The sequence below is a fragment of the Gallus gallus genome, chromosome Z, assembly GCF_016699485.2.
Source record: "Gallus gallus isolate bGalGal1 chromosome Z, bGalGal1.mat.broiler.GRCg7b, whole genome shotgun sequence".
Lineage (NCBI taxonomy): Eukaryota > Metazoa > Chordata > Aves > Galliformes > Phasianidae > Gallus > Gallus gallus.
The window spans coordinates 51,218,537-51,230,044 of record NC_052572.1 but is presented as its reverse complement, the minus strand read 5'-3'; the positions used below and the strand labels follow the sequence as shown (position 1 = coordinate 51,230,044).

At 36.6% G+C, this 11,508-nt stretch overlaps 1 long non-coding RNA gene across 1 annotated transcript; it reads left to right on the top strand.

Annotated features, from left to right (window-relative positions):
- Positions 1 to 2,942: 2,942 nt before the first annotated feature.
- LOC121108577 lies at positions 2,943 to 10,166 on the top strand. The gene is made up of 3 exons (XR_005843203.1): positions 2,943 to 3,214; positions 3,926 to 4,117; positions 6,573 to 10,166. It is a non-coding gene; the product is annotated as an uncharacterized LOC121108577 (long non-coding RNA).
- Positions 10,167 to 11,508: the final 1,342 nt, after the last annotated feature.

Genomic DNA, 11,508 nt, shown 5'->3' with positions numbered 1-11,508 from the left:
ATGCTGAAAGCAATTTCCACACATTGAATGCATAATGATCCCTGTAGTAATTTGGAAAGAAAGGCCACAATCACTTCAACATTCGTATGTCAAGGGTACATAAAATGGAAGCTGTATAAAGGCACACAATGATCACACAAAAGCAAAAACATAGCTGATGTTGTCGAGTGTTTCTGTACGCTGCACATAACTGCTGAGCCTTAAAGTGCAAACTCAAGATTATATCTATGGTAACTACTTTGGATTTAAAGATCAAATAAATTCTACTTGTCATGTATGTACCTTTTAACCACATAGCAATCCCCAGAGGACAGGATCCACAACGAGACACTGCCCAGAACTAAATATGTGACTAGATATCACTAGATTGGATTGACTGTATATTGCGTCTCCAGGAAGTGATATGCTGAAACAGGCTTGAATATGTTGAAAGCTTGTGGGTAAAAATTTGGGACTACAAAGGACATTTGTGGTCAAGGTCTACTACAGTCTGCCTGATCAAGGAGATCATATTGATAAGGCTATCTTGCTTCAACTATAGGAAGCATTATGCTCGCAGACTCTCATTGTAATGGAGGATTTCAACCATTCAGGTGCCTGCTGGGAAAGCAACATAGTAGGCTGCAAGCAAACCAGGAGACTCCTGGGTGTACATTGAGGATAACTTCCTGGTCCATGTATTAAAAAAACTGACCAGAGCAAACGTGTTACTGGACGTAGTACTCACCAATGCAGATGAACTCATTAAAAGGCAGTCTGGTCTGTAGCAACCACACCCTGGTTGAGATTGCAACCTTGAGGTATGTGGGTCTGACTAAGAGCAAAGTCAGAATTCTGAACTTTGGGAGAGTGAACTTCCGGCTGTTTGAAGAACAACTGGATGAGATCCCCATGGGAAGCTGTCCTTAGGGACAAAGGAACATAGCAGAGCTAGCAGTTCTTTAAGGATGCCTTACTGGGAGCACAAGAGTTCTCCATACTGCCGTGAGCGAAATCAAGAAGAGGAAACAGGAAACCAGCATGGCAGAGCTGGGACCTGCTGGTCAAACTGAGAGATAAGAAGGAAAAGTATAGGCAATGGAAGCAGAGTTGTGTGGCCTGGGAATACAACAGGGATGCATCCCAGATGTGTGGTGATAGGATCAAGAGAGCCGGTGAACAAATGGAACTGTGCTTGGTGAGAGAGGTGAAAAATAAGAGGAAGGGATTCTACAAGTACATTGGTCAAAAAAGAAAGGCAATGGAGAGTACAGCTCCTCTGATAACTGAGAAGGAAGAACAGTCAATAGTGAATATAGAGAAGGCTGAGGTACTCAATAACTTCTCTGCTTCAGTCTTCACTGGCACTCAGGCTTCCCACATCTCTCATGTACCTGAACCCTTTGGCAGGAGGTGGAGGAGCAAAATCTATCCCACTGTAAGCAAAGAGAAAGTTCAAGACCAGCTTATGAGACCAAATTTATACAAGTGTATGGGGAAAGATGACATGCATCCCCGGGTCCTGAAGGAATAGGTTAATGTGGCTGCCAAGCCACTCTACATCATATTTTAAAGTTGCCAGCCACTAGACCATGCTGCCTAGAGCCACACCCAGCCTGGCCTTGAATGCCTCCAGGGATGGGGCATTGACAACCTCCTTGGGCAACGTGTTCCAGTGTGACACCACCCTCTGTGTGAAAAACTTCCTTCTAATATCTAACCTTTACCTCCCCTGTCTCAGTTTTAAAACCGTTCCCCCTTGTCCTATCAGTATCAACTCATAAACAGTCGCTCCCCTTTCTGTTTACACACTCCCTTCAAATATTGGAAAGCCACAGTGAGGTCATTCTGGAGCCTTCTCTTCTCCAAGCTAAACAAGCCCTGTTCCCTCAACCTTTCCTCACAGGAGAGGTGCTCCAGCCCTTTGATCATCTTAGAGGCCATCCTCTGGAGCCATTCCAAGAGTTCCACATCTTTCTTGGGCTGGGGGCCCCAGGCCTGGACGCAGTACTCCAGATGGGGCCTCACAAGAGCTGAGTAGAGGGGGATAATCACCTCCCTATCCCTGCTGGCCACCCCTTTTTCAATGCAGCCGAGAACACAGTTGGCCTTCCGGGCTGCAAGCACACCCTGCTGGCTCATATCCAGCTTCTTGTCCACCAGGACCCACAAGTCCTTTTCCGCAGGACTGCTCTCAAGGAGATCTTCCCACAGTTTGTAGAAATACCTGGAATTGCCCCAGCCCAAGAACAGCACCTTGCACTTGGCCTTGTTGAACTTCATTAGTTTCACATGGGCCCAGTTCTCCAGCCTGTCCAGGTCCATCTGCAAACTTGCTGAGGATGCACTCGATGCCATCGTCTGTGTCAGCGATGAAGATGTTGAATAGCACTGGTCCCAAGACTGTTAAAGGCAAACATAATTCAGAAAGTTTCTATGTTTGAATTACAATGAACTCTGAAAAACAAAAATTTGCCCTTAAAAATTACCAGACACAGATTTCATATCAATTCAACTTCTCTTTGAAAGATTAGATATTAAATAATTCTGTGAAATATAAGCAAAATTTATAACTTGAAGAGCTCAGTAATAATGAAATGCACAACCCATTACATTAGCAGTATTTTAGTGCATTATTGTAGTATATTTATGGTTCAGTCTGCTTACCATTAGAAACACTGATGTTCATGGCTGAACAATTCAACAGGGAGAAATCCTCTGTCTACCGTATATCATTCCCTCCTGTCTGTCATACTTGGGCAGCTCTTCTCTCTACGGTCTACCTTGCATAGTTTTAAACAATTTACACAGATTTACACAATTTACACAGATTAAACAAAGGAAATAATTTAAGGATCAACAGACTAAAGACTTAGTAATGGTTGCTAGAAGTTATTAGATCAGACTGCAGCAAAGTAGTTTAATTAATATTAATTATTGTCTCCTACAAGTGAGAAACAAGATTTCCCCTGACATAGATGTTGAACTGTTATGGACTGAGATAAATGTGGTTGTTCAAGCTAATTAGTCCCCTTGTGTTCGATGGAAGTATACAATGTTCTCACACAAACTCTTCAACAGGTTGGCTGCTTGCCTTCTCAATGCTAATTTTGCTGATTCTTTCCTTAGAGAATTTCCCTCTGACTTGGTGAACACTGTTTGAATTGCTGGAATTTTTCAGAATGAGATTTCCAGCAAGTCTCCTCTGCAACAACAAACATGAAGACAAATTATGGTATATCCCTTGCAGAAATTTGAATTTTTATCTAGCTCTATTTAAATGTTTGTAATGGAAACTAACCCATTTCATCTGAATTCTGGTCCATCTGCAAAATAAATTAATTCACAGATGGTTCAGAACTATTACTTTGTGCTTAAAAATGATCAGTTTCTCAAGTTCTGTCTAGACTTCCCAGTCCCATTTTTCTGCTACAAATCTATGATTTTTTTTTCAAATGCAATTCATCTCTAATGCCTTTAAGTTGTCTATACATTGCTAATGTGATTTTACATTAAAATACACCACTTTGTTTACCTTCACTTCATTGGTTCACTGCTTTCACACTGTAATTACAGTAACATTTGTGAATGACCATAATTACTGATTTTTCTTGATGTCCTCCTTTTCCAAAATGTTTTGCTATCACTAGATTTTCAGTGTACAGGGAATCTTGTATTGTTGAATATTTGACTCCAAGAATAAATTGCTGCTCCTCTTACAAAATCTGCTCTAATTTTCCTACAAATATTTTACCTTCAATTACAGCACTTAATGTTATTACACCAATATCCTTATACAAAGGCAATTTTCTTTGAAATTTACTAATCTTATTTCTAGGAATTGTGGAGCTTACATAGAAATAATTCAAGATAACTGACTTATATTCTGTTAAAGGAGAAATGTCTGAATACAAAATGTGTAATATTTTCTCTTTCATAAATACAGCTCCTGGAAGAAATGTCAGGTCATTAACTTGAGACTTCAGACATATCAACTGTGACCAACAAGGCATCATTTTTTTCTTTTGCTTCTACTTCTACTTAGACATGCTGGAAGCACTAGTGATGCATTATTCAGCTTCCAGATAAATGTAGCTGCAAGCTATGAGAATCCAAACATATCTGTATCCCTTAAAAGGTAATCTGCATTTTTTTTCATAAATGTACAAATTAGCACATCTATACAAGATGAATGAATTCAAACTATCAAGGAGACTTAATGGGTGTTCAACACCTGGACACTGCAAGAGATCATGGCCTACAGTTAGGAGGGACTTTCTTCCTTCACCGGTCTAAGCTGAATTTAGAGCTGCTAAGTTATAAAAACAAAACTTTCCTGCTGTGCTTTTCTGATGCATAATACATTGTTCACCAGCTGTGGCTGGGGTACAAAGGGTACAGTCCTGATACAAATCAGGATCGCTGTCTTGTAGTGATGGTACTTAAAGCATTCGTGAAATATTGCCAACAGGCAAATTCTAATACAGTATAATAGCAAATCAAAATTATGGAGGTTTTTCTCGCTGCTTTTATGATCCCATATCTATGAAAACTGTAGTTAAATTGTTTCAATTACCAGAAGACTGAATATTTCAAGAAAGGAAAAATACTAAATAATCTTTTTTTCCCTGTAATAGGAAAGAATTATCTGCAGACAATGCTATTTCTTGGTGCTACTAACTCATAGCATAGTTACTTACAGCAAGTGAAATGAAAGATTTTAGCAGGTATCAAAGTGACAAAACTTTTGGAATAGGCATGCTGTACTACTTTTATTTTATTTCCAAATTTTGGAGATAATAATCCTTCATTTTCAGTGTCTAAATGTGAAACAAATCACAGGAACATACAGCAATTTTTTAGTTTCTTCCTCCTGCTCTGTATTGATAGCATGTGACACAGCCTGAGGCAACAGCCTCGAGTTGTGCCAGGAGAGATTTAGATTGGATATCATGAAGAATGTAATCACAGAAAGTGTGGTTAGGCATTGGAACAGGCTGCCCTGGAAAGTGGTGGTGTCACCATTCCTGGAGGTGTTTATGAGATGAGTGGATGTGGTGCTTTGGAGGGGGATCTGTTGCATTAGGTGAATGATTTGACTTGGGTCTTTCCCTAACTAGATGACTATAAGACTCTACAATTCTCTAGCATAATTTGCTGCAGTAGGTCCAAAACTTTATGATGCTATGATTTACAACAGAAGAAAGGCAAGGTTAGGTGAAGCAAAGTTTTTTAACCTCTTCTCCTACACATCAAAAGAATTAGGTAAGAAAATGGAAGATAAAGCTGATGTTGTTAATAAGGTCATTCAGTAAACTCCTGTGAATACCTGATATCATAAAATATTACCTTTGAGGCTGTTACATTAGCCTTCTATTGGAGTAAAAGGAAAACGGAGACCTGATACTATGCTGGTTAAGATGTGTAGCAAATTGTTTGCATAAACTAACAAGAAGAGAGAAGAATGTGTCGTAGATAAATCTATTTGTTACTGCCACGGTATGCCTAAAACCAGCTTTCTAGCTATATGGATATTCTGTGCCAAGTATTCTATTTTCTGGACAAGCAGGGATAAGACAGTGTCAAATCAGAAATGTTTACTTCCTTCCTTTACACTGTATAATTTTAATTCCTTCATGCCCTTCCAAATTTGGGAGTACAAAAAAGAACCTTCAATAAAAACACTGTTATATTTTAATGAATTATTTCAGTTACTAGAAATGTAGTTTTAAATGCAGTTTAGGAGAAGAGTAAAGGAGGAAAGCATTCAAAAATAATTTTGTTTTTCAAATAGTCAGATAATGTTTTCAGAGTGAAAGAATAACAACTTGAAGTACAATCAAAATGTTGATTAGATTTTTATGTTGCATCATATATATAATTTCTCTGAGGCACTGAAATATTCTTCTCTCCCTCTCTCTCTTTTTTTAGTGCCTAGTACTGAATTTCCGAATTCAAACACACGAGAGGACTAGATTCTGTCATTGGGCTTATATTAATTAGCACTGCAATCTCTTAATAGTTCTATATAATGATCCTACTGATCTGACATAGTTTTGAAAATTATGTAGGGAAAGAACTGTGTAGTAAAATGCTCCTTTGGTCTGTCAGTATACCACTACCACCCATAACATGTTTCCTTCTGCTTAACCGGTGGTTGTATCTAGCATAACTTATAAACATGAATGTTCTTTCACCACAGCTGTACAGAGAACCTGGGAAAGGTGAAATAGTAGAGTTTTATTTATTTACTGCAAGTTTTTAGTAGTTCCTGTGTTGGTTAATAAAGAAGAAAATATTTTGCTACTAGTTTAAAATACAGTTTCTCAGTATATTCCTCAGAGCATTAGAAGCTGAGATAAGATGGTGGAGGAGCAAAAGTCTATGTTTCAGAAAAGGAATGTGCTCAGGGCGTTTTGAAGGGAGTTGTTTATGGCTACTGTAAAAGTCAGAAAGAGGAAATAGGGCGGACAAGCAAAACACAACTGACCATATATGTGTGTGTCCTTGTTTTGTAGGAACTGACATAGGTCCTCCAGTGGTTTTAAATAATGACAAATGTGTAATTTAAACATTATTTTTAATCAATACAGCATATTCAGAAGACATGCATTGCACGCTTGCCATCATCTCCAGTTTACCTTAAAAAGGTTACTCCCGTTTCCAGGAAGAATACCACAGCTTTGTAAGGTGTCAAGTGAACTGCAGGGTTGATCTCAGAAGCTCTGGACCATTGGAAATCTGTCATGTTTCATCTTGCCATTGAAATACTCCAGAAGGGACTACAACAGAAGCCATACCTAACAGGAAGTATCTTGATACATACCTTGATGCTGGTTGCTGTTGTCCCAGGAGATGTAGGATTCAAAAATGTCTAGCCTAGGTATCTCTGCAATGCAGGTGTATCCATGTAACAGGAGTAGGCATGCAAGTAGAGCAGATGTTTTTGCAAATCTTGAGGTAATAACCTGCTACTCAGATATGATGAAGTTCTATATTTTGTTTTGGAAAAAAACCTATGAACAGGGGAAATTTTTGTTTTTTGTTTCAAATTGGCCCAAGCTGACAACTCTTACTACTAGTGTAACTCGTACAATTAAAAAGACAGTTATGAAGATGGCGAGAAAAAGTGCAAAAAAAAAAAAAATCTACATACATTCTTCTAATGTTAGGTATCTACTCTGTGTCAGTCACTTTTCCCTCAAGACTGCCCTTCTGCAAGATCAGCAAAAGGCTTGCTTTAATTTTTCACTCTGTTTATATACAGAACTTCTGACATAGTAGATCCTTTCCACAAGCTGCTTTGCCAACTGAGACTTTTTTATTGGAGTCTACATAGAGAAGTGGGGCATCATGGGCAGCTGATTAATCATATTGGTAACTGTAGTGAAGTAATTAAGCGGGCATTAGAATCTCATTACCGTCCTTAATTAAGCTGGGAAAATTGAAATACCATACAATACTTAATGCGAAACGGACTGTAATAAAACTGCTAAGACTTGTTTACAGGAATTAACATGCAGTTTTGCAGAGTAGATGGTGAATATTTTTTCACTGGTAATTAAAATATAGTATATTTTAGTAGACAAGATAAATAAGGTGTTTGTTTTATCTATCAGAAAGCTTGATTACATGAAAAGGTCAATATTTTATTAAAAATAACATTATAGGTATAAATTATAAAGCATAAAAATAAGGATTTCAAAATAAAAGTATTTACACAAGCTTGTCTATAAAAACAGAGTAATATGAAAAGAAAGCTTTTTAAAGGCCTTATGACTCTATATTCAGAAATAACTGAGATTTCTACAAGAATACATCTATTTTATTATGACCACAAACTCCAAAACAATACACAAGAAAGCATTAACATAAGTCTTCTGTAAATAGCTAAAGAAAGTTCTCATATTGCTTGTAGCAGTGTCTTGAAAAATCAACATGAAAAGTAAGCATGAAATTTTACATACTTACTTTGCTCTGAAACTAATGCCTCCTATTTCTTTCCATGAAAATTACAACAGATGAAAGTTGTGAATGGCCGTCTGGAACATGCATGTCTTCCACATGGCTGTATTGAAAAGCACTACTCACTGCCTCATTTTGCTCACATCAACTGTTTGATCTCCAGAAATGTACAGAGAACAGCGATGAATGTCAGTAGGTGCCCATTTTTGTCTCAGTGAGGAATTCAGTGACACACCTTTGTTCCATCCACACTTCCATGACAGACGCCATTTTGTCAGAGTGCCCCTCTGCTGTCATGTGTTACATGGCAACAAAATGTAACGGGATATTGGTGGGAAGGTTCCACCTCTATTGGCATACCACTGACATCCACCTCTGACACAGCTGGCCAACGTAATAAAACATGTGTAGCCCCTGTATGCTCTGTCCCCATTCAAACAAAGTTCTTGCTCTTTTGGATTGTTCATTTCTTCTTGTACAGTCACAGAGGAAGTAAGAGCATCTCATGAAAATTTAATCTGTCCAATTATAACTTAGCAGTAAAAGATAAAATAATGCTACCTTAAACTTTATAAGACTCTCATACATTCAGTCAATTTTAGACACACACTTGTAGATTCCTTATTTTAAGCTATTTGTTTTTCTTAAAGCTTTTAGAACCTCAGAGACTATTTATGATTACAAATATTTCCATTGCCTTGATAACAAATGGCTTATGTAATATGAACTTATCCCCAACACTTACAATACTCCACATTTTCGATGAAATACAAGTAAAAGCTTTCCTTTGTTTACTGTCACACTCAAAATCCTTGATAACGGGTCCCTCCAATATTAAAATACATTGCCTTGTAGATGATTATCTCAATACTGTTCAGAACAGACTGGCTCATTTTCAAGCAAGATTTGTCAAGAAAACAAAGAAGTTAAAAATTCAAGTCTTTTCTTTGTAAAATACTCTCATACTTTCTGTAATCTTAGTAACTGTATTAGCCTCTGAAGTTTTTTTGAGAAATTTCTAGATATAAATTATTATGTCTAATGAATTCCAATAACTAAAAGATGAGTAAACTATTTTAACAGCTCTGCTGATTATTGTGTTGGTGTTCCACTTAATTAGTTAGTATCCTATATATAAAAGGGTTGTATATATTTAGTTGACATCACAAGATTTTTTCAGTAATTCAGCTTATTCTATCCCAAATTAGATGATTCAGGAGGGTAAAATGAATCCCTTCCCAGGAATTCTCATTCTCTGTCTCTCATGCATTCATACAGCATGCCTTCAACACTAGCTAAAATTACAGCGTACATAAGACCATAACAAGAGTGGGTTGAAATAATTAGCTTTGCAGTGATAAGAAAAGTGAATTCCACTGCTGTGGACAGGGGAGATAGGCTATAAAAATTTCTGAAGGATCAGATCCAAGTAAGTAGTACTTCTGAACAGATTTATAGACCACAGTGGACAAGGAGCTTCAACTGAGTCTGAAATAAGGTTGGATAAAGCATTCTCCAGCTGTACAAATAGAGTAAACTTTACCTTTGCATATCACCAAGATGAGACACACATTAGAAAACGTTCAGTTCTGGCTTTTAGGCTTTTTTAAAAATGTTGACAAAATGGAAATGTTGTAGAAAACTGTTATGGAAATTATTTTTGAGCTGGGAAAATGCCACATAGTGAAAATGTTTAGAAGTTTAATATATTAAGTTTGTGAATCAAGATTGAGAGATGACTTGAAAATAAATAAATAAATAAAATAGTCTCTTCAAAGGCAGAAAATCTCATATGCTTAATGATGCATTCTCAAGAAAAACTAATGGCTAGATATCAGACATTCATATCAGAACAAAATGTAGATCCTTCTCAGAACCTAGAATCACTAACCTCTGAAAGATCCTAGCAAACGAAACTCTCGTTTGTTTCCAGACTTGCATTCTCCATCTACAGGTGGTTGTATTCTGAAAGCATTTTCATTTTTCTCATGCATTTAATAAAGAAGATCTTTCTCACAGCTCTTAATTTTGGTTTTATTTCCCCTATGACTTTTCTTTCTTTTTCTTTTTCTTTTTCCTTTTCTTTTTCTTTTTCTTTTTCTTTTTCTTTTTCTTTTTCTTTTTCTTTTTCTTTTTCTTTTTCTTTTTCTTTTTCTTTTTCTTTTTCTTTTTCTTTTTCTTTTTCAAATTTCCGTTTTGCATGAATTTCTAACCTTTTCCTTCTCATCCCCATTCATTCTTTTTATTTTCTTATTTGTTCACTTCAGAGTACATTTGTTCAAACTCTTTCTCTTTTTTATTACAATACTGAAAGCTCCACCACATTTTCACAATTTTCTCCTCTATTCACATTGACATGTAAGTCCTTTCCTTGACTGCCAGATCAAGAAATGGTATTTATTCTTCCTTCTTTTTCATAGCTATTTTATAATATTCCTTAGAAATCTGAGAAGTTTTACCCTATTTCCACATTTTGACATATGTACTTTTTTACATGATACCCAGAGAAGGCTTATCTGATGACTTCCATAATGTCCTCAACTGGCAGTAAAAAATGTGACTCTGCACAGGAAAAGTTTATGAAAGACTATTTTTTCTCATACTAACTTAATTAATATTTGGGATCATTTCCTTGTATGTAACGGATGCTTATTACTACAAAATGTCATTCTTTCACCTTTTCTAAAACCATGCCTGCTATTCTGTTTATCTTCAGACCATGAGACATTTCACTGTTATTGACACGGGGCCTCTTTTTTCTTCCTTAAGGCTTCATTTCCTCTAATTCTTGCATTTTAATAAATTGTTTCCTATCATCTTTCTTAATCCATACACATTTACCGCGTAAAGCCTGCTCACACAAGAGGCTTTTGCCTCAGATTCCTGGAAGTTTTCATTCCTCTGATCTTCCCCAAATACCATCCATTATTTTCATTCATTCTCTATCTGAAAATCATAGCTCCCTCTCTAGCTTTTTCTCAGTTTCTAATTTCCAAAGAGGTGTTCAAATTTTTTGTACTCCAACCTGAAAGTTGCAAGTCCACTGAGGGTGGCCACAAGTTTCTTACTCCCTTATTCCACCCCATAGCTAGGAGACAAAACTTCTGAATGTAATTTCTCTAAGTCCCAGTATAACAGGAAGCACATTTACTCACAAATCGTTAACTTGTTTACCAGAGTGTTTGTATAAGTCTTCAGTTATCTCCTTTTCTAATCTTTCCCTGGAAGGCTGTAAAATAATACAGTACTGAACATATCTAAGGGGTGTAATTCATCAGAATATATATAATGAAAAACTAAATAAAATACGCTCTACAGAATTTTTTTTTAAACAACAGTTACTTTCACACAGCCCAAATTCCATGAAAGAAAGGTGAAAGTTGTGTTTGCTTTCAAACTTCTTTTGTAAGGGATCATTGCTGAATGAGAAATCAAAGAGGTGGATCTAGGTTTACAGAAACCACCAGAAAATATTTAAGAAAGAAATAAATAAACTGTGGTTTGGTTAGGTATCAGTAAGCGAAGTGAAGACTACAAAAATTAAAGTTTGTTCTATCTGTGAAA